The sequence below is a fragment of the Pteropus medius genome, unplaced genomic scaffold (assembly GCF_902729225.1).
Source record: "Pteropus medius unplaced genomic scaffold, Ma_sr-lr_union100, whole genome shotgun sequence".
Taxonomy (NCBI): Eukaryota; Metazoa; Chordata; class Mammalia; order Chiroptera; family Pteropodidae; genus Pteropus; species Pteropus medius.
Genome location: NW_024344371.1, coordinates 3,066,823 through 3,085,907, shown reverse-complemented (window position 1 = coordinate 3,085,907; position 19,085 = coordinate 3,066,823). Strand labels below are relative to the sequence as shown.

Below are 19,085 nucleotides of genomic sequence, written 5' to 3'. Positions count from 1 at the left end.
TCTGGCAACCTCTGAAATTTCTAAAGCAACACTGAAAGATAGAAAGACAAATAAATAATGAAAATTAAATTTAAAAATAAATACTACTACCAAGTCAGAATTTGTGCTTAGAACTTTGCTCTCTTTCTCTTTCCTTTCATCATCTTGTCTTCCCTCCCACCTCCCTCCTTCAGTAGTTTTCCTTTCCTTTCTTTCTGTCTACACACCTCTTTCCTCCTTTTTTATTAACCTACTTATGCATGAACTATTCATTGGTTGTCTGTATTGTGTTAGACACTGTAAATATGTGGGTGAGCAAAGATGACACTACTCCATAAAACAAAACTGTGTGTGTGTGTGTGTGTGTGTGTGTGTGTGTGTGTAGAAGAATATAATAAAATAATTTTACACAAATACATAATTATACATTGAGATAGATACCAAGAAAGAAAAGTGCTGAGAGCCAGGAGCATTCATAAAGGGAGCCTGAAATGAGATTGTGATCTTTTACTAACCTCAGAAAAATTTTCTTTTTTCTTTTTTTTTTTTTTTAACATATTGGCTAACATCGCAAGATAGCAACAGGATATTCAAGGTGTACTTAATGCCTATTTATCTTCACAGGGAGCAGCACTGTGAGAGAGAGACTCAGTCTCCCAGTTGACTGCCCTAGTCTTTTTTTATTTTAATTGAGTGCATTTTTGCCTGAAAAGGAAATGTCCATAAGTCCATAGAAGTACCTCATGACTGGTAGAGGCAGTCTCTTCTCCTGACTTGTTTTTTAGGCCTAATTTGGATTCCCAATTAACATACTGCCCAAAGGTATCTGCACAGATCTTATGAGCCCTTCGTTAGGAAACTCATTGAGGACAAGGGTATAACTGAGCAAGAATAAAACATGAGATACAAGAAACAGGGATTCACCAAAGAGAGAGGTATTGGTGAAGTCCCAGGATGAAGTCAAAATAGAGCCCAGTATGACAGCACTATATGAGACATGAACAACTTTGCCTGTCTGAAATGTTGTAAGTCTACAATGATGATCAATAGATTGGCTGGGTACAAAATTCTACATTGGAATGATTTTTCTTTGAAATTTTGAAGGTGTAGCCCCATTGCATTCTAACTTCCGTTAATGCTGTTGAGAAGTCCAAAAAGATTCTAAATCTTGATCTTTTCTACATGATGTTTACTTTCTGCTTTTCTAAAAGCTCATAAGATCTTTTAATCCCTAGTGTTCTGAAATTTTACAATAATTTATCTAGATGTAGTCTCTTTTTATCTATTATATTTGGACTCAGTGGGTCCTTTCAGTGTTGAAATTTATTTCCTTCAAATTTTCTTGAATTACTTTATGTATGGCCCCCCTCCACTCAACTCCATGTCTTTCTGTTTATCTGTCTCTGTCTCTGTCTCTCTCTCTCTCTGAAATATTGTTATTCAGATGTTAAGAACCTTGTGATAGATATGGTGAATTATCTCACATCCTTTCCGGCTTCCTTCTAGTTTACTTTTGGGTACTGCAGAGACTGAAAAAGAAAATACTATATCTCCCAGACTCTTTTGCAGCTAGTGTTCTTGATGTGATTTAGATTAATCTGTACTACTTCTGTTGGTAAGCATGGTCGTGGAGGCTTTTTACCCTGAGACAACATTAGCAGATATTCCAGTGTTTGGTCACTAGCTATGTCAGGATCAAGGAACAGTCTGCTTGTCATCCATTTTGCTTGTATGGGTTGTGGCAGGCACAGCCTGGCTTTGGAGCCAACACCAATAGCTGTGACTCTCTGGTCTTGGCAACAATAACATGCTTCTGGATTTGGCAACTATCTGTGGAAGTTTGCTACTTCAGGAAGCAGTCTCCTGGTGTCAGAAGTGGTAGAAGCTCCCTTTGTGGCTTAGTTCTCTGGTATAGTTTAGTATAGTTTCTAATGAAAGTTTAATCCCAAGTATGTTTCTTTAGACCTTCCAGTGATTATATCATTTAACGTATTGTATGAAATAATTTCTGCTAAAACTAACTAGCATGGATTTTGTTCTCTGCAAAGGACTCATCAGTATTGATCAGTAGGATACCCCTGCATTTGTTTCTCTAATTTCTTTTTACTCTCTTTCTGTCTTCTATTTCTATTTTTGAGAGAGAGATTTCCTTAACTTTAGTTTCTAACTACAGAATTGAGTTTTTTAGATTCATATATATGTACACATATAATATCTAAGTATATTTTTTCATCTCTGAATGCTCTTATCTTACAATATCCTGTTCTTGTAGATCATCTTCTGTTATCTTTCTGAGGGTATTAATAATAGATTTTAAAAAAACTTTTCTTCTTCTTTCATAGTCCCACAGCTTTCTCCAAGTTGCTTTTGGCTCTTTTGCATCTCTAATTTCATATAGAGACATAGCTCAGTGATCCTTGCTTATCTGCTCAGATTTAAAAGTAGGGCCTTAAAAAGCCCTGAGCATGTGGTTAGCTAGTATTACCTGTGGGCTTCCTTGTAAGGTGGTCTGGCTATGCTGTTTAGTTGGGGAGACCTCTGATATTAGCATCTTCATGGCTTTCTTCTTGTCCATGTTGATTCCCCAGAGAAGGATTTTCCAATCTTCTACTTGTAAAGTATGGGCTGGCTGCCAAAGTCCTGGGAGCAAAGTATGAAAAGAGGAAGGGATCTAAGCAAAGTATTTGAATGTTCTCTCTGAAGAAAAAAGCAACAGCAATAGTTTTTAGTACATTGCCCCTCCCCAGAAGGTGTCTGGTACAGAGAGGGTTGAAAAAGTCAAGCACCATCTATAAGAGCATTGAAGAGGATGGGGCATCTGAATGCTTCTTGAAGAGCCTCTCAACTACTCCTTCTACATTAGCTCCATCTTCACACCTATTTCAAAGGTACCTGATACTGTAAAGCTTTTAGCTTTTGAGAGGTTCTCCACTGTAAATTGGGTTGTTTTTTAGCTTTTCCCCACTGCCAGTGTAGGTTCCATCTTTTGAGGACCTGCCTGGGTCACTTAACCATCTATTTGCTCTCTAGCTTGCAAAGTTTTGTTGATATGTATTATCTCCCATTTTTCTTTGTCTTTGTGGGTTTATGCTTTTAAACCAGTCCCCCTACTGTCATTTTAGTCAGGTTAAAGAGAGACTGCAAGTAAAGGTGTGTGTGCAGTTTCACAGTCTTGACCTGGGAGATGGTTAACTTTTCTATGACTAATGAAGACTAGAAAGGTATTGATTTTAATTTCCATTTTTTCTCTTGATTAGTTATTAAACTTGCATAGTGTGTATCTTTAAACTGTGTGTTATTAAACTTGTATGTGTGTGTCTAACCTTAAAATAGAACAGAGAACAGCTAAAAGAAAGAAATGCTGTATGTCCTAAAACACACACCGATTTCTTTCTTTCACTGCTAGTAGGGCTTGCTTCAAGCTGCTCCAGTACCAAAGATTTGCTCTTCACCATGATTTGAATATACTTAATGGGAAGCATCTGCAGTCAACATCTCTGTCTTAAACTCCTAGTATAGGGAGAGGAGTGGGGTTTTGCTTTTCTTTTATCGTGTCTTATGTGACGGGAATTTACATTTTCCATCCAGACAACGTGCTTTTTTTGGCATTTACTGCTGGGGGTTGTGGCAAATCAGAAATGATTTGCTTGAGTTCAGTGAAACCTTTCACATCAGCACATTCTCACTGTTCTTCATTCCTGGTGCCTAAGCAAAGATTTAATAAACCCTGTTTGCAACACAAAAAGAGAAAAAGGATAATGGCTCTATGGAAAGCCTATTAATGTTTCAGACACTGACTGTTGAATCCAAATATAGATTTTATGAGGGAGGGCTAATTTATATGAGGAGAGTGATTTCCTCTAAAACATAAACCTTTTCATTTTTGCTATGAAAAGAGGGATTAAAATTCAACCGTGGACAAGAAAAATTAATAATGGCAAAGTGTCCTATTTTTAATGTTTGGTTTGTGTTTGGAATTTCTTAGTTTCTAGTGGTAATAAATTGACAGGTTCCACATTTTACTGATCTTGAGAAAAAAATCAGGACGGATACATGACTTACCTTTAACAAAAGGTATGGTTAAAAAAAAAAATCTGTGATGAAACAAAGCACTAAAGGTTAGAGAAAGAGTATATCTAGCAGGTAGTTTAGAGGGTTTTCCATTGAAGCCTTGACTGTCAAGAGCTCATAACTTTGTAGGAGCAAAATATCATTTCTGCCAAAATGTATTCTTACTCTCTTTTTTTTTTTTCCTAAGGCGAGGCAACCCTTGGTTGACTTCACAGATTGCAAGGACCTTGTTGGCTTACAATCTCTTATTTTTTTTATTTTTTATGTACAGCACCTGGTCTTCCTAGGCGGTCTCCCATCCAAGTACTAACCAGGCCCAACCCTACTTAGCTTGCGAGATCAGACAAGATTGGGCTCGTTCAGGGTAGCATGGCCGTAGACTTCAAAATGTGTTCTTATTCACTCTTTGAGCCCTGACATCACTTAGGATGGGACAGAAACTAAATGAGATTCTATAGTTCCATGTTAGTTGTTTGGAAATATGGCTTAAGGGGTTCTTATTTTCACTATATGTGTTTGACTGCCTCGTGGGGAGGGTTCAGGGAGAAGGCAGTGTAGATTCAGAACCTATTTGGATTAAAAAAATAGGAAGGTATTTTTGACTAGGAGTTGGGAAACTTGGATTTTAATCTCGATTTATCTGCTAACTAGTTGCACGACCTGAAGCAAGTACTTCTCAGTTGTTTTACTGGTAATTGTTTTAAACTCTGAGTTAGCTAAGATGCATATGGCACAAGAATACAGTGATATAGATTTATGGTACTGTTACTCTGAAAATCAGATTTAATTTCAGTCTGCTTGAAGTGCTGGACAAAGCATAAGTATTTAAAGTTAAATAACATATCATAAAGATGAACTGAATCATTGACATTTGATTGGGCAGTTAATATCACCAAGATTCCAGAATAAAATATTGAGAACATCTAACCTGAGTTGTTGATGAGATCTAGAAATCAAAGATTTCCCAGAGGTAATTATTATGATAACCAACATGTATTGAGTGTTTAATATAAATCAGGCCTTATACTAAAGGTCATTAAAATGCACTCTCTTATTTGTGATCTTTATAACAACTTAGATTTATAGTTACTATTATCATTCCTATTTTGTAGATTAAGTATCTCAACCAAAGTCATACAGATAAGAAGTGGCAGATCAGGGACTTGGAGCTGAATTTGTTTAACTCCAAAGCTAAATATTTTTAACCACTATGTTAAATTTCAAAAACTGGCCCCAATTGAGGATTATATCAAAGAGTAAGCTATCAAAAACAGCCTCTCTTCTCTGTTATGAACTCTGATCCACTGGAGCAAGTAGAATATTCAGCAAATTATATACAAAAAGTGTGTCAGACAGACTTTACTAGTGTAGTTGAAGAGGTCAGAGATCAGAGCAGTTGAATAGGGAGACAAGGCAATGTGTAATCATGGAGGAAGCAGCTAGGAATATTTACCCTGAATAAGAGCAAATTCAAGAAGACTAAGTTCAGTTATCTAAGGATAGTAAATCAAAGGTAAACCAGATTTATTTTCTGGGGCTTGATTTCTGTACATGGAATAAGTGGGCATTTGTCTACGAAAGTAAATTTCCTTTCATTAGGTACGTTCAAGTGACATGAATATTATAGAAGGGATTCCCAGCCAGTGCTTTTTAGGGTCCTCTGAAACCTAAGAATATTTAGAGATCAAAGATATTTAGAGAAAATCATTTTGGATTAAACTGAATGAATACAGAGGATTTCAGAGAGAAGGCAAACCTTGAGCTAATATCTGAAAGAATGGACATCATTCATTTGTGGGTTAACAGGTCAAACTGCTCTTACTAGTAGAGAAACCAGGAGAACCAGAGCTGTACTTGAGTTCATGATATTGGGCAAGTGATCTGTTCTCTGGCCCTTGTTTCCCGCCACCCCCACCCAACCCTCATCCCTTTGATGGTAGGGCACTGAAAGTGTTGATCTCTAAGGCCTATTCATTTCAGGTCTTCTCAGGGTCCTGAGATGCCTCTCTTGTAGCAAGCCTGCCCAGCCTTCGCAATTTGGATATTCCAAATCTCGAATATAAAAAATAAGCTCTCCGTTCAGGACAATTATTTTGGAGGTGGAGAGCATCACCAGAGTACAAAGACTGGCTTTTTTCAGCAGCATCTGGGAGAGGTGGCAAACAGCTCAGAAAACCCCTCAATTCAAAGATATCAGTTGTGTGTGGTTTTTTTTAAAACAATGCTTTGCATCAAAGTGAAAAAGAGAAATATCATAGAAACTCATCCTCTAAATTTTCAGGGATACCACACTAAGTTTTATTTAACCCTGAGCAAGCAGAATGAAGATTTGAGATGATTTCCTTCCCAGTGAATACTTTGTTCCTGCTTCTCGATTCTCCCATGGCCCAGCCAAAGCAGAGCACCGACAGGAAAAGCAGTGAAATCAGCCTTGGAAAATCTAGGAAGGCAGTTTCTTCACTTGCATTGCCTGATAAAACTATGGGAGGCATATTTCCTTATGTCTTTCTCCTGCAGAACCTTAAAAATATTTGTTTTTCATGTGACTTTAGATACAAGGGCAAAAACCACATCAAGGCACAGTAAGGAGCTTTAAATTCAATATTTCATTTTAAGTGTACCTCTCATGGGGCAAAACTATGAAAATAGAGGGTTTGGAGATAGTATTAAAAATAAATGTTACAGATCTGCATGCTTTACTGAATACCTCCATATTTGGGGGAAGTTGGCACTGAAGATTGATTTGCCAGAACTCCTTTGATGCTAAGGCATTCTATGTGGATGTTAGGGGAAAAGACGGAGCAATGCAGTCTTTGAAATGCTACATCAGCAAGTGCTGCCCATCCCTTATTGACTCTTGGCTCAGGTAGGCAAAACTTGTTTTTATTGCTTTTGGAAAGGAGAACTGTATTAGAATCACTGTTCTTTGGAAAACAAGTCAAAATAGGATTCCTTCAGTGTGTCACTAAAATTTAAAATGAAAACTTGTTGAGTTTTCAGAAATGGTGATATTGGTACCTTCTGTTCCCGAATTTCCATCATGAATGGAAGGTGGAAATCAGGAGCCGCTTAACCAAAATTTTTGAAAGTTACGTTTGAAGATATAAATATGTTTTGACATGAGGAAACTGTTCTGGTTTTTTTCTAGCATACTTTTAAGGAATAAATTAGTACACAATCAGCCATTTTTCACAGAATATAAGCAGCCAGTGGATCCATTGTTTCTCGTGGCATACTGAAGCCTCCCTTTTCTTCTCCCTTTTCTTTTTTTCTCTATAAGACGTGCCCTTTTTGTAAAGATAGCTGGACAGTTACATGCTAAAAAGTGACCGTGACTGTTTTTTAAAGAGGGAAGACAAACTTTAATAAAACAAGATTTTTGTTTTAGTTGTTTTCCCTCCTTTTAAACATAGCCTATTGTTTTTGTCCTTTTATTTGCCAATTATTGAAGAGCTTGTGAGAAAGTTCCAATTCAAAATATTTTTAAAAGACACTCATCTTGGGGAGGATAGGCTGACATTTCCATTAGCTTTTGCAGAAGAATCCCAGGGGTATTTAGACACGATGGAAGAACAAATAACTGGTCAGTAAGTCAACTCTCAAACCAAAGCAGCGCGATGGAGACTTTGGAAGTTTTTTAAAAAATATCTAACAGCAGTCTTTTAAAGTACTCACCGTGGGGACTTTAGGGAGTAAGGAGTTCCCATGTCTAGGTACCTCACTTAAAGCAGACGCCCCTCAGCAGTTTTAAGCACTTGAGGTTTTATCACTCATCTTTACAGTCCATGATATAAACATTTGTGATATCCTTGATAGATCCCTGGAGAGAAAAGGACATTAGGTAAAAACTAAGGAAATCTGAATAAAGTATGGACTTAATAATAATGTATCAACATGAATTCATTCGTTCTGAAAAATGTACCCCCCCTAATATAAGATGTTAACAATATGGGAAACTTGATATGGGGTACAAAGGAACTCCCTGTATTCACAACTTTTCTGTAAATCTAAATCCATTCTAAAGTAAAAAGTTTATCAAAAAATAATAGATGCTTATAGAAAATTGGAGATGTACAGAGAAGTAAAAAACAAATTTTTTCATCTTGTCCTAACATTCAGAGGAAAACTATATTTTTATATACTTTACTATATAGTTAAATATGTATGATTTTATAAGTATGAGACATATATGAATATAATTTCCCTTTCTAAAGAACATCTTTCCATGTCATTAAATATGTTATAGCATTCTAATTGTTGTGTAATTTTCATTATATGAAAATACGCCAGAATATATTTAACCAGCCCCTTCTTATTGGAAATTGATGTTATTTCCCGTGTGTCATTATTATAAAAAATGGTTTGACTTAGCCATTTAATTAAAATTTTGTTAACATTCGCTATTTTCTCAGGAACAGATTTTCAGAAATGATATTACTCAAAGAATATGTAAAGTTTCAAAAATGTTGATAGCTTTACAGTACATAAATTTGAATTATATATCAAGTGGAACTGATTCTGTATGAAGGATTATATGAAAAATTGAATTTATAGTGGAGAGGTGGTAGACTATAACTAGTTAGGTAAGAAGTCAAAGAAGATCTGAGGTAAGGCTTTTATTTATAAATTTGTTTATTTTTGAAGTTTTACTGAGAACAACTATGGGTGGAGTAGGAAAGTAGGAGAGAAAGATTAAATAAATAAAGCCCCAGTGGGGCATCTGAGTGAGAGCTGAGCAGATACAGGTTAATGCAGTCTTGGCAAGAAGTAGAGCTCTAGAGACAGGTGGAGCAGGTCTGTAATAAGGGGTGCTCATCCCTTTCTGCCGAGTCTGAGGAGGAAGCAAAGGTGTAAGATTCAGGCATCTCAAGGTTAGGTAGGTTGTGGCTGGGCCCACTTTGTTTGGGAAGTCTACCACCCCTCCTCTGCCCTTATGCTCAATCATCCAGAAGAGGGAAGAAGGGTAGGCAAAGATGGGCAGTGGCTGCTTTAAGTAGAAGCCTTTCATGAGATAGGCTAAGATATGGTAGACAGTGAGGGGGGGACCCTGCCTAGATATGGGGAGGGGAGAACTAATGCCCCGATTTGCACCTTTCAGTCTATAAGCCACTAGCAGCTAATTTGGGGCAAATTGGAATGAACATTCCCCATAAATGGAGATACTCATATATCTGCACTGTGCGTCATCCCTCCAGGTACCAGCCCAGATTATCAGTGCTGGGAACAGCCCTCAAGTGATTTCTACTCTGCCTTCAGGGAGTGTAGGTAAACTCCAGCAGAACCCAAATGCCACCATGTCGTGTGTGGCTATAAATGGATGGCAGTAGTAAGTTGCATTTCTGTATTAAGATATGCTAAATTTGCAAATGTCATCTCTGTTGTTTTACTTAGACTTGTCATTCTTAACATTTTGTCGGGTTTCAAGCATTTTCCTGCTCTAAAGTTTAGATGCCTTTTCATGATGTTTTGAGTGGAGGCTCAAATATTGACTTGAGCTCTTTTCTGAAGTCTGCTCCCTGGACAGGGATTTGCTTTCCTGCCATGACTTAAGGAGTATCCAGTGTCAGCTGCATCTGCTAGCTAGAATTCTGACCACCCACCACGGCCTTCAGAAAATGAGAATTTTTTGGAAGTCATAGAGTTCCAGGGAAGGTGTAGAGAGTGCTGCTTCTGAGTTTTACTCTTGAATTAGTGACCCACAAACACTGAATGCAGCCTGAGCCTGTCCCCCAGAATGCCCACTCTCGTTCTGTTCTGGTCAGATATGCAGAAAAATCTATAAGGAAAACAAATCTCCGGACAGCTCTCTGGTGGTAGCCTCACCTGCAAGGCCAAGTGTGTGGGGAAGCAAATAGGTGGTTGGTAGGGAAGGGAAAACAGTGTGAGAACAATGGTCTTGAAACCATAGGATAGTATCTGAACAGTATCTTTGGTTTTGGATTCTCAAAGCAATGAGAAAACACCCTTTCAATGGATGAATGTGGAAAAGCTTATGAAATGTAACTCATCTAACCTTTCAGAAATTGGAACTGCCCACATTCTGCTCTGCTACGTCCTTTCCTCTGCCTGTTAGCCATCCCTGCACCCCCCTTTTTTTTTCTTTTTACACCTGAGTGTACAGCACTAGGTTCATTATAATTGTTGATTCATGACATGTTCTCATCATTGATCCATACGTGACCCACTTTTACGTATTTGATCATTTTTAATAACATTCATTATTAATGGGAACTGGGCTGTTTCCAGGTTTTTGTTCTTGTGTCTACCTTTACCTTTTTCACATACAGAGCCCAAATTCCCAGTGCCAGATGGCAAAGAGCAGTGGATCACACACCTAGACTGCAGGTTCCACCACTAGAGATGTGGTCCTATTACTTCCTGTCCATCTCAGCTACACCCTTCAGAGGTTCTGCCATCCTACGTGGTTCTCCTCATGCACATTGAACAGAAACTTAGATGGGACGAGTCTCGGTCTTATCTGTGGCAGAGTAAGTGTGTGGAAGTGAACTAAGCAATAGTGTACTCCTGAGGGGTTAGGAATGGGTTTTACATTTTCTGGGAAATTTCTTATAAGCTTTGATCATGTTCCTAGAAACTGCATTTTTTTAATCAAGCAAATTCTATTACTGGGGCCTAACTCAGGAGGCTTTCTACCTAAGTTTCCCTAAAGGGAATATTCTAAACAATATGAATTAATGTAAGTCTTTTTTTTTTTTTTTTTGAGAGGGGGGGCAGTGGAGGTGCTGGGGAGTAAGTTTTTTTTTGTTTTTTGGGGGGTTTTTTTAGTGTTTTCCCAGTACCCTTTAGCACAAGACAACTTGGAACATGATGAAGAGAGAAGACAAATGTCAATTCAGTAATGTCATTTCTTAGTCTTTCACTCACAGATGCAGCCAGGCCCTTCTCAGAGTACATGGCTGTCAAGCCTAGTGGAAGAAACAGTCCCCATTTAATGGGTGGTGAAAGAGAGGCACACCAAGAGGATAAAAAGGAACAAGAAAAAAATCGTGCAGATATTGCCCCCAAGTTCGTAGCAGGCTGGGAGCAAGGCGGCCAGACACCCGCAATGGGAGCTCGCTGCCCTCCACAGCCCCTCCTGAGCTGCCCCTCAATTGTTTGGGAATCATTATCTCTGCTGGGCTTTTTGTTCACAGGGGTCAGCTGCTGCCAACCAAGAACCAGTTTCTATTTTGTAAAAAGAGGGCCTGGAGCTCAGGGAAAGAAAGGCTATGTGGAGAGGCAACAAACAGTAAAAGGGGAGGAATAAAATGGAGTCTGTCAAGCTGTTGGTATGATTTCTCTCCTTTTCCCCTATCTCTTCTTAAAATAATTGGTGTAGGACTATAATAGAATTGCCATCAAACAAACCCTGAGAGTCAGTTACCTTAGATGGAGGCAAGTAAGTAAAAGTGTACCAGATGAGATCATGGAGTGAGAATGAAAAGAAATATTGATCCAGAGCCAAGAGCCAGCCTAAAACAGGGAAGAGGCAGGAAATTTTTTTTTTGGATCAATAATATCTTGATATTAAGTATTTATTCCCATACAAAATGGATTACAGGAAAAGCATTAGGGTACAGAACTCTTTACTCTTACTCTGTTTTTTTCTTCTTTTTAAAGAGGCTATAGAGAAGATACAATGGTCATGAGAAAACCAGTCTTACATATTCTTTTCTAAGCAATATTTAATTATTAATTATTTCGCAGGGATGATGAATTGAATAGATACAAATTTCCTTCTTTGTTAAAAGGAAACTCTTCTAACCTATTTCAATGACATGGCTCCAGTGTTATAAATTTTCTTGGCCATTGATTTTTTATTGTTTATTTTCTTTATTTAGAGTTCACATACTTTTATTTTTTTATAGACTCTCAATAGTCCTTGTGTTTATCAGTTTAAACATTGAGGCCTCTGGTGGTTCTGGTCACAGTATAATGTGAACTTTAAGTACTGTGTATGTTTATACTCGTTCTTTCTTGCTCACAGTTTCATTTCAGTAAGAATGGGCATAGGTATAATAGCTCCCTTCCTTGTTTATATTGCTCACATAAATCTATTCAAGAAGATATCAAACTACCTCCTAAGGAGAAAGCAATTATTGAATTTGAGTCAGACAAGAGGGCAGAGAGGAGGGAAGGAATGGAGCAAATGGACACAGGTGGGAGTCTGAATATATTACTTCTGAATCACATGAATGTTATTACCTATTTAAAATAAAATATATAAAATAAAATTTAGAAACGAATAAGGAATCAACAGGCACTAGAAGTCATTTTAAATGGCTTTGAGGTGTTTGGCTAAAGATCATTATTAAAAGGCCATTTCATTCAATTGACAGATGTCTAGCTATCTGTCTTCTGGATGCCCTGGTGAGTGGCCAGGTTCTAATATGCTCTTGGCTGTTTAACCGCGTCATGTTCATAGAGCTCCTACTTCTTGGTATTTCCTATAGGCTTAAGCAATACCTATTGTATATTAGGCCAAATACAAACTTCCTAAACTAAACACTTTTCAGGTTTTTTTTAAAGGGGATTTTTGTCAGAGGAAGCCACACTTAAAAAGTCAAAATATATCGATAACCCCAGGTATTTAAGAAAACCAACCAAGCTCAACATCTTCACCTCAAAACACTAGTTAGCTGTGTGTTATAGTGCCAAGGTTCATTCCCTTTCCATTTGTGTCTGATTCATCATTGCTGTTATTTTTAATGTTCTTAAACATTACCTGTTGAAGCTGTTAAAATCCAGTAAATGCCTTCACATACCCAATTAAATGCCCAATTACCAGTTTTAGGCTCTTGACATACGTTTTAAAATGAGATGAACCTAGCCCTGCAGCTGAACTGTTCATGGATGATAAATCTCACAGGAAGCAAGATTTTAAGTGTCATCACTCAGGAACATTGTTCCCACAGTTTCAACAGGACCACAAGAACCTCTTTGCTGCTTCTACATCAAACCCTGTGTGCCGTCCTGAACTAGTGTTGAGTTATAGCCGTGGGCGTCCTTTCAAGCAGAGGAAGAAAACTGAGGGCGAGCAGGAGTCACTGGAGCCCGGGCAGGGGCACTGGAATAATTTCCTTTTCAAGAAAATAATAGTGCCTTTGTGTTGAGGCCAGGAAACAAGACTAGGAAGCTTGGAGTTCTGCTTTTGAATATAAATGTGTATTTAACAAGATTACTTCCTAAACATTGAGTTTGAGCAGAGGGGAGTATCCAGGATTCTTGGCCAGGAAATAAGTTGTCTTAAAATTCATCCCAGGTCAAGGTAATCTAAAAGAAATCAGCTGCTCTCTGGGTGGTCTTATTTCTGTTCTTCAGAGTGGCCCTTCCCAGTCAGTAGGGCTCTTTTTTTTTCAGTTATGGAAGCTCAAGGATGGTTAGAGAGTTCAATCAGATCTGCTTTGCTTCTCTCTTCTTGATCCTTCGAAACTCTACCCATCCTCTGGCTACCATTCAGATGATACTGCTTTCATAAAGAAGCTGCCTTGCATCCACCCAAAACCCAGCCTTCACTCCACTCTCCCACTCCGTTCACTGTGTGTCCTTTCCCTCCTTTAGATGCCTAATTATACACTTGCTGGTGGTTAAAAAAAAAAAAAATACATATTGTGGTATTTATCATGTCCTGCCTTGTGTTTTTGCACCTAGGGACTTGTCCTTTCTCTCCTAAGAAGCAAACTTCCAGAGAAGTTGGGCTGTACGCAGATCACCTTGTCCTTGTTCCCACCTCCCATCTCCTCTCTCTTTCCTCCACCCTCGCCCCTCGTGCATCACTTTTCCTTTGGTTTGCACGCAGTAAATGTTCATCGAATGAACGTTGTTTGTGCCTTCAGATATTTCCAAAAGAGTGGAACAACCACGCTGCTTTATGATCCAAGCGTTGGCAGTCGAAATCCTTCTTAATCGAAAGAGAAAATTTACATAAATGTCTCATATTCAGCTATGATTCCCTCTGGGGAAATTTAGGAAAGTTATGAGCATACCATTTTGCCACTCCCAACAGAACAGCTTTCTCACACCATGAAGCTTCCTTCCTGCCAACACCTCCCTTCACCACCCCTCACCCCAACAGTTCATTAGACCTGCAGAGGGAAACAGCAGGCTGACAGTCTCTTTGATTAAGAATCTCAGATGAGTCTAGAACAGTGACTAAGTAGAAGGAATTGAAGATATCCTTTGTGTGTTGGACATTTTTAAGTGAATAGATATTTTACATTTTCTGTTTTTATTTGGAAAGATCAACCTTACAATTTTTATCTGGATAATGGTTTACTACGTCTGTTTCTCATTTTATAAGTGAGACGTCTAGAGAATGGGCATCATAATGTACAGTGTGCATTTATGTAACTCACAGAGCCACAAAATGTTCAAACTAGAAGTGGCTCATAGCATCTTTCTAGTCTAGCTTCCTCCTAGAAATGATGAAATTAAGCCTGAATAGTAAAAGGCATGTGTCTAAAATGCCCATAGACAGGTAGGTAGAGTGGACAAAAGAACCAGAGATTTCTGACTCCCAGGTCAATGTGCTCACTTGCTCGTGCTTTCTCTCTCTCTCTCTCTCTCTCTCCCTCTCCCTCCCTCTCTCCTTCCTCTTTCTTTCTCCCCTTAGAATCCTTGCTGTGATTTAGCAAGCGGCAGTCCACTGCTAATGGACATAAGGCTCATTCCCCTCATAGAGGAGAAGGGATCACTTAGTGTCTAGGACAAATCCTGACCCTGTAATGCTGGTTTGGTCCATAATGGAGCAGATAAGGAACGACAGGGTGATTGACTACCAGAAACCTTGGCCTCCACTAGAGAGCCATTTTAATGAACATTTCCTTCTGGCAAGCTATCAGGAAAGAGCATTACCTCCCTCTCAGGAGACAGCAGGTTGAGCTGTGGTTCTTTTAAAGAGAGGTTTCTAAGACTGCCAACAGGAAATATGCCATGTATTCCCACATAAATTTCCTTTTACTTTGTCGTCTTAGCCAGTAACTCCTCATATCAGAAAAATAGCCATTTAATTAGCTTTACTCTTTCAATTAAGATGACCTTTCCACTCATGACAGTGCATGAAGAATATTAGCTTTCTGCTTGGTTTATATTGCGGTAAACAGGGCTTGTTTACATTAGGAGCTAATTTGGCTTCTGGATGTGTTTCTCCAAAGCCTTTCAAGCGTGGTGGCCAAGATAATGTGGATGGGATAGAGCCTGTGGCATAGTGTGGTATGTGAGGGTGGAACTGGGGCAAGAGGCTTTAGATAATCACCTTTTGAACATGCCTGAACAACTCTCTATGGAGAACCAGAGTGGAGGCTAGTAGTATAGTGAATTGCATTATAACATAAATCTGACATCAGGACACAAGCACTGGACATCAAAATAGGAATGACTATCTCTCTCGTCAACTCCTGCTCTGATATACAGCCTGGAGCCTGCCCGTCTCAGTTCAGACCATATCCAGTAAATCTTCCTTGCACCCTCCAAAGGAAGAGAAAGAGAACAAGCATTTTACCAAGAATAAAGTAGATTCATTCTCATTCATATTCATTCCCTCTCTCCCTCTCTCAAAAATTGCCATTACTTAAAATTTGAAGTTTTCTTTTACGGTGCTTCGAAATTGCTAATTTTCGTTTGCAATCTTACAAATGCTTCCCTTATTTATAGGGTAGCAGACTTAATGGCGGAGGTCTTCAGCATCTGCTCATCGGCAGAATTCAGCACCCCAGCTCTACCGCGTGGGTGCAGCAATCTATGGATTGTTAGTCACGTTGTCTTAGGAACAGAGTGTACACAGGCATTCAGGCAGACACGGCCAGGTCTGTTATGTTTCCACACTGTCCCTAAGAGTTCTTCCCCCACACTCTCACTGTTCCTATCAGTCAAGGGAGAATAAGGACTTTCATCTGCAGAATGAGCCTCTTTCCAAAGGAGCCCTGAAGAGAAGGGAGAAAGTTAATGGTTGTGGTCTAGTACAGAGGAGAATAAACAAAAATGGCATACGGAAGACAGTCACTTTCCCCATACTTCCTACGATAGGAACACCACAATGGCTCCCATTCAGACATGGAAGTCACTATTCTCATTTGCCCACTTCACCAGAAACCTGAACCAGTCACATTGTGGCTATTTCCACCTTTATTCTCTTCCCTCTAGAAATGTGGCTTTTTCACCATTCATTCTGCACTTGAGACTCTAAGTGTAGACCACTCCTTCTCTCTGGGGAATTCTGTTTCTTTTCTTTCTTCAAGTCTCCTTTTAGAACTTGCCTCCTCTGAAAATCGCCCTGGTTCTTCTGGCCTGTTGTATCCTCCGTTGGCACTGAAATATGATTACCATTTCTTGCTTGATTTTTTTTCCATCTAAATATGACCTGAAAAACCCTTGAGAAGTAGAAACTGTATCTTATTTTGCCTAGAGTGCCAAAAAAAAAAAAAACTAATTAATAAATAACAACAAGAACCTCCTGCCGTGTTATCAGGGAATACATTTTCATTTGAGGAAGCCTCGTGTGTTCTGAATTGAAAATGTTTGATAATTCTTCACAAATTTGGCTGAAGCTTCCTTTTGCACTACCTGGGGTAGGGAATGTTTCCTGAGCAAATGAATAAAATGATACAATATATATAAAAGAGGTTTAGCCTACTGAACTTTTTTAAAAATGGCAGTTTAGGACTAATTATTTGCTTGCCAACAGCATATTTCCTTTGTGTTCCTAAATTAGCTTTAGTATAGCAAAGTCCTAAAATGAGTGTTACAGAGAAATATCAGACATTTTGAAAAGGGAAAGGAGTGTAGGATAGCCTGCCAAGGAAAGCCTTATGGCAAAGAGAAGATCTGAAGTTGGCCTGTGAAGGATAAGCACAATTTAGATTTGCAGGAGATAGCCCTAAAGCATCCCAGGCTGAGAAGTCACAGGGAGCAGAAGCATGCAGACAGAGTGGCCTAGGACATGTGCAAGGCCCTGGGAGGAGCCTGGCTTTTTTGTGGTGTCAAAGCTCTGGTGGAGTGAGTCTTAGAGATTTGGAATGGAAAGTGAGTCTGGATAGCTGAGGAACAGCCAAGCATTTAGTACCCAGGGACCCTTGTGATCCACTGCATTGTATTAAAGAATCAAACATTTGTTTTTCTAAAAATATGTTCTGTGATTTAGACTTGAATTAGCAGGGCTTCTAAGTGGTATTACCCATCAGAACAGCATCTTCTGCGTGTGACAAGATGATTGGCAACGATGGGAAGGACTTGCACCCAGAGCCATTTACACAGAGTTCTTTCTAACTCTGAGGATCTAGAGATGATGGCCTGGCATTGAAAGGGCAGCCTTTGCAATAAATCTGGGATAGACCCTGGTTTCTCCCTATAGAACTCTCAACGACACTGACGTCCTTAGCAGAGGAAGCACATAGCAGAGAAGCATTAGGTCTACTCTTGTAAAAACAGACCACGAAGTGGCCTTTAGGACATGTGTTAGTCATTTCCTCAAAGTCTATTTGGAATTGTCATAGTTTTGCTGGTGCATATAGTCTTGCGATGGCTGTGCAGTCTATGCTGTACAGGATCACATGTACCTTAGAAGTCTGAAATGTGCATGCTCAGCATCACATGTGATCAGTGTCTACAGGTATGAAATCACAGCAGCTGAGAAAAGATTCAATGAAAAGATACCTGAATAATAATGGCCTGTTACTTTACTTGCAATTTTTGACTTGCCAAAATAGGTTTGCATTGCCAGGCACAAATTCACTTGTATTTTATATCTTTTATATTTTACTTTTTATTTTACTCATGAATGAGTATCCTCTGAGGCCAACTTGGACTTCTTCTTCATACTAGAGAGAGCCTAAGAATCTGGATTAGTTGATAGACCAAAATTTGAGTTTGAAGAAATGAATTGTTGTGGGAACCTTGACATAGTTTAGTTTCTCTATTTGTTTAATAGTGACAGTTCCTGGAGAGTTTTCCATCTTCACGAAAGTGCCAGCACCTCTCAGTACTAAGTTATGCTGAAGACCTAGCAAAGGTTAGTTAAGAAATGGCTCTGTTCACCATGGAGATGTTGGCCTGTGGAGTCAGATGGAGAAAAGTTGGCATAAACTTGTATCTGGTCTAAAAAGTCCTCTATATGGATGTTTGATGAGATAATCAAGAAGTTGATCCTTTTAGCTATTAATGGAACAAGGAAGAGGCAAATGGTGAAGACCCTCAGGTAGATGCAATGCCTTCTATCTCACTTGTCCCAGACAGGTTCTTACAAAGTTTCTGCCTCTAGTAAGTGAGATGAGTATGTCCATGGTCCTAGGCAATGATATTTGAATGGACTAGAACTTAGGTTATGGAAAGACATCAGAGTTTCTGAGTTAGTGATCTTACACTTGGAAAATGTGGTCAGTCCCACCATAAGCCCTCCAGGCACTACCCAGTGGTGAGCCTTGGCTAGAAAGCAGCAGCATGATGCAATAGCCCATGTGCTGGGGATGAGATCTTTTATCATTTGCTTCTGTAGGTAGTAATTCAGCTGGTTGTTGTATTATGAGAGATCTGGTGATCTTTGGACCCCTCATATCATCATCTGGCAAATTCTTGATGTACAATTTGACAAAGATATCTAGCGCATACTGATCCTCTCCATGGCAGGTGTTCGAACCATGGCAAACTATCAATTGCACCTACACAGATAGACTTCATGCGGAGCCTTTCATTTTGTATCTTTTTTTCCAATGCTGCCCTCGCACTTTGAACAACCCCATCCACTGATACTCATAGCATTCATTCAACAAATATACTCAGTACTGATGCTTACTGTATGCACAGAACTCTGCTTGATACTTCATTGTTCTTTGATTGTAAGTGGGAGCTGGAGAAGGACAGAAGCAGAAACCTTGCCTGTATAGTATTAAATTAGTGAGAATAGGAAATAGCCTCTTTCCCTCAAGGAGCTCAAACTTGGCTTATACCAGCCGTATGAAAATAGTGGCCAAAAGGACGCAATAGGATGCAAATATTAGTGTGGCTTATAGAGAAAAAATAGTTTTAAATGTCAGGTAAATTTT

The 19,085-nt window shown here is 39.0% G+C and overlaps 1 protein-coding gene and 1 pseudogene across 4 annotated transcripts in view; one reads left to right on the top strand and one right to left on the bottom strand.

Moving 5' to 3' along the window:
• Window positions 1–19,085, top strand: part of STXBP6 (syntaxin binding protein 6) — a 233,166-nt gene that overhangs the window by 147,365 nt on the left and 66,716 nt on the right. The gene's annotated exons all lie outside the window — the stretch shown is intronic.
• On the bottom strand, window positions 4,313–4,431 carry LOC120608664 (uncharacterized; annotated as a pseudogene).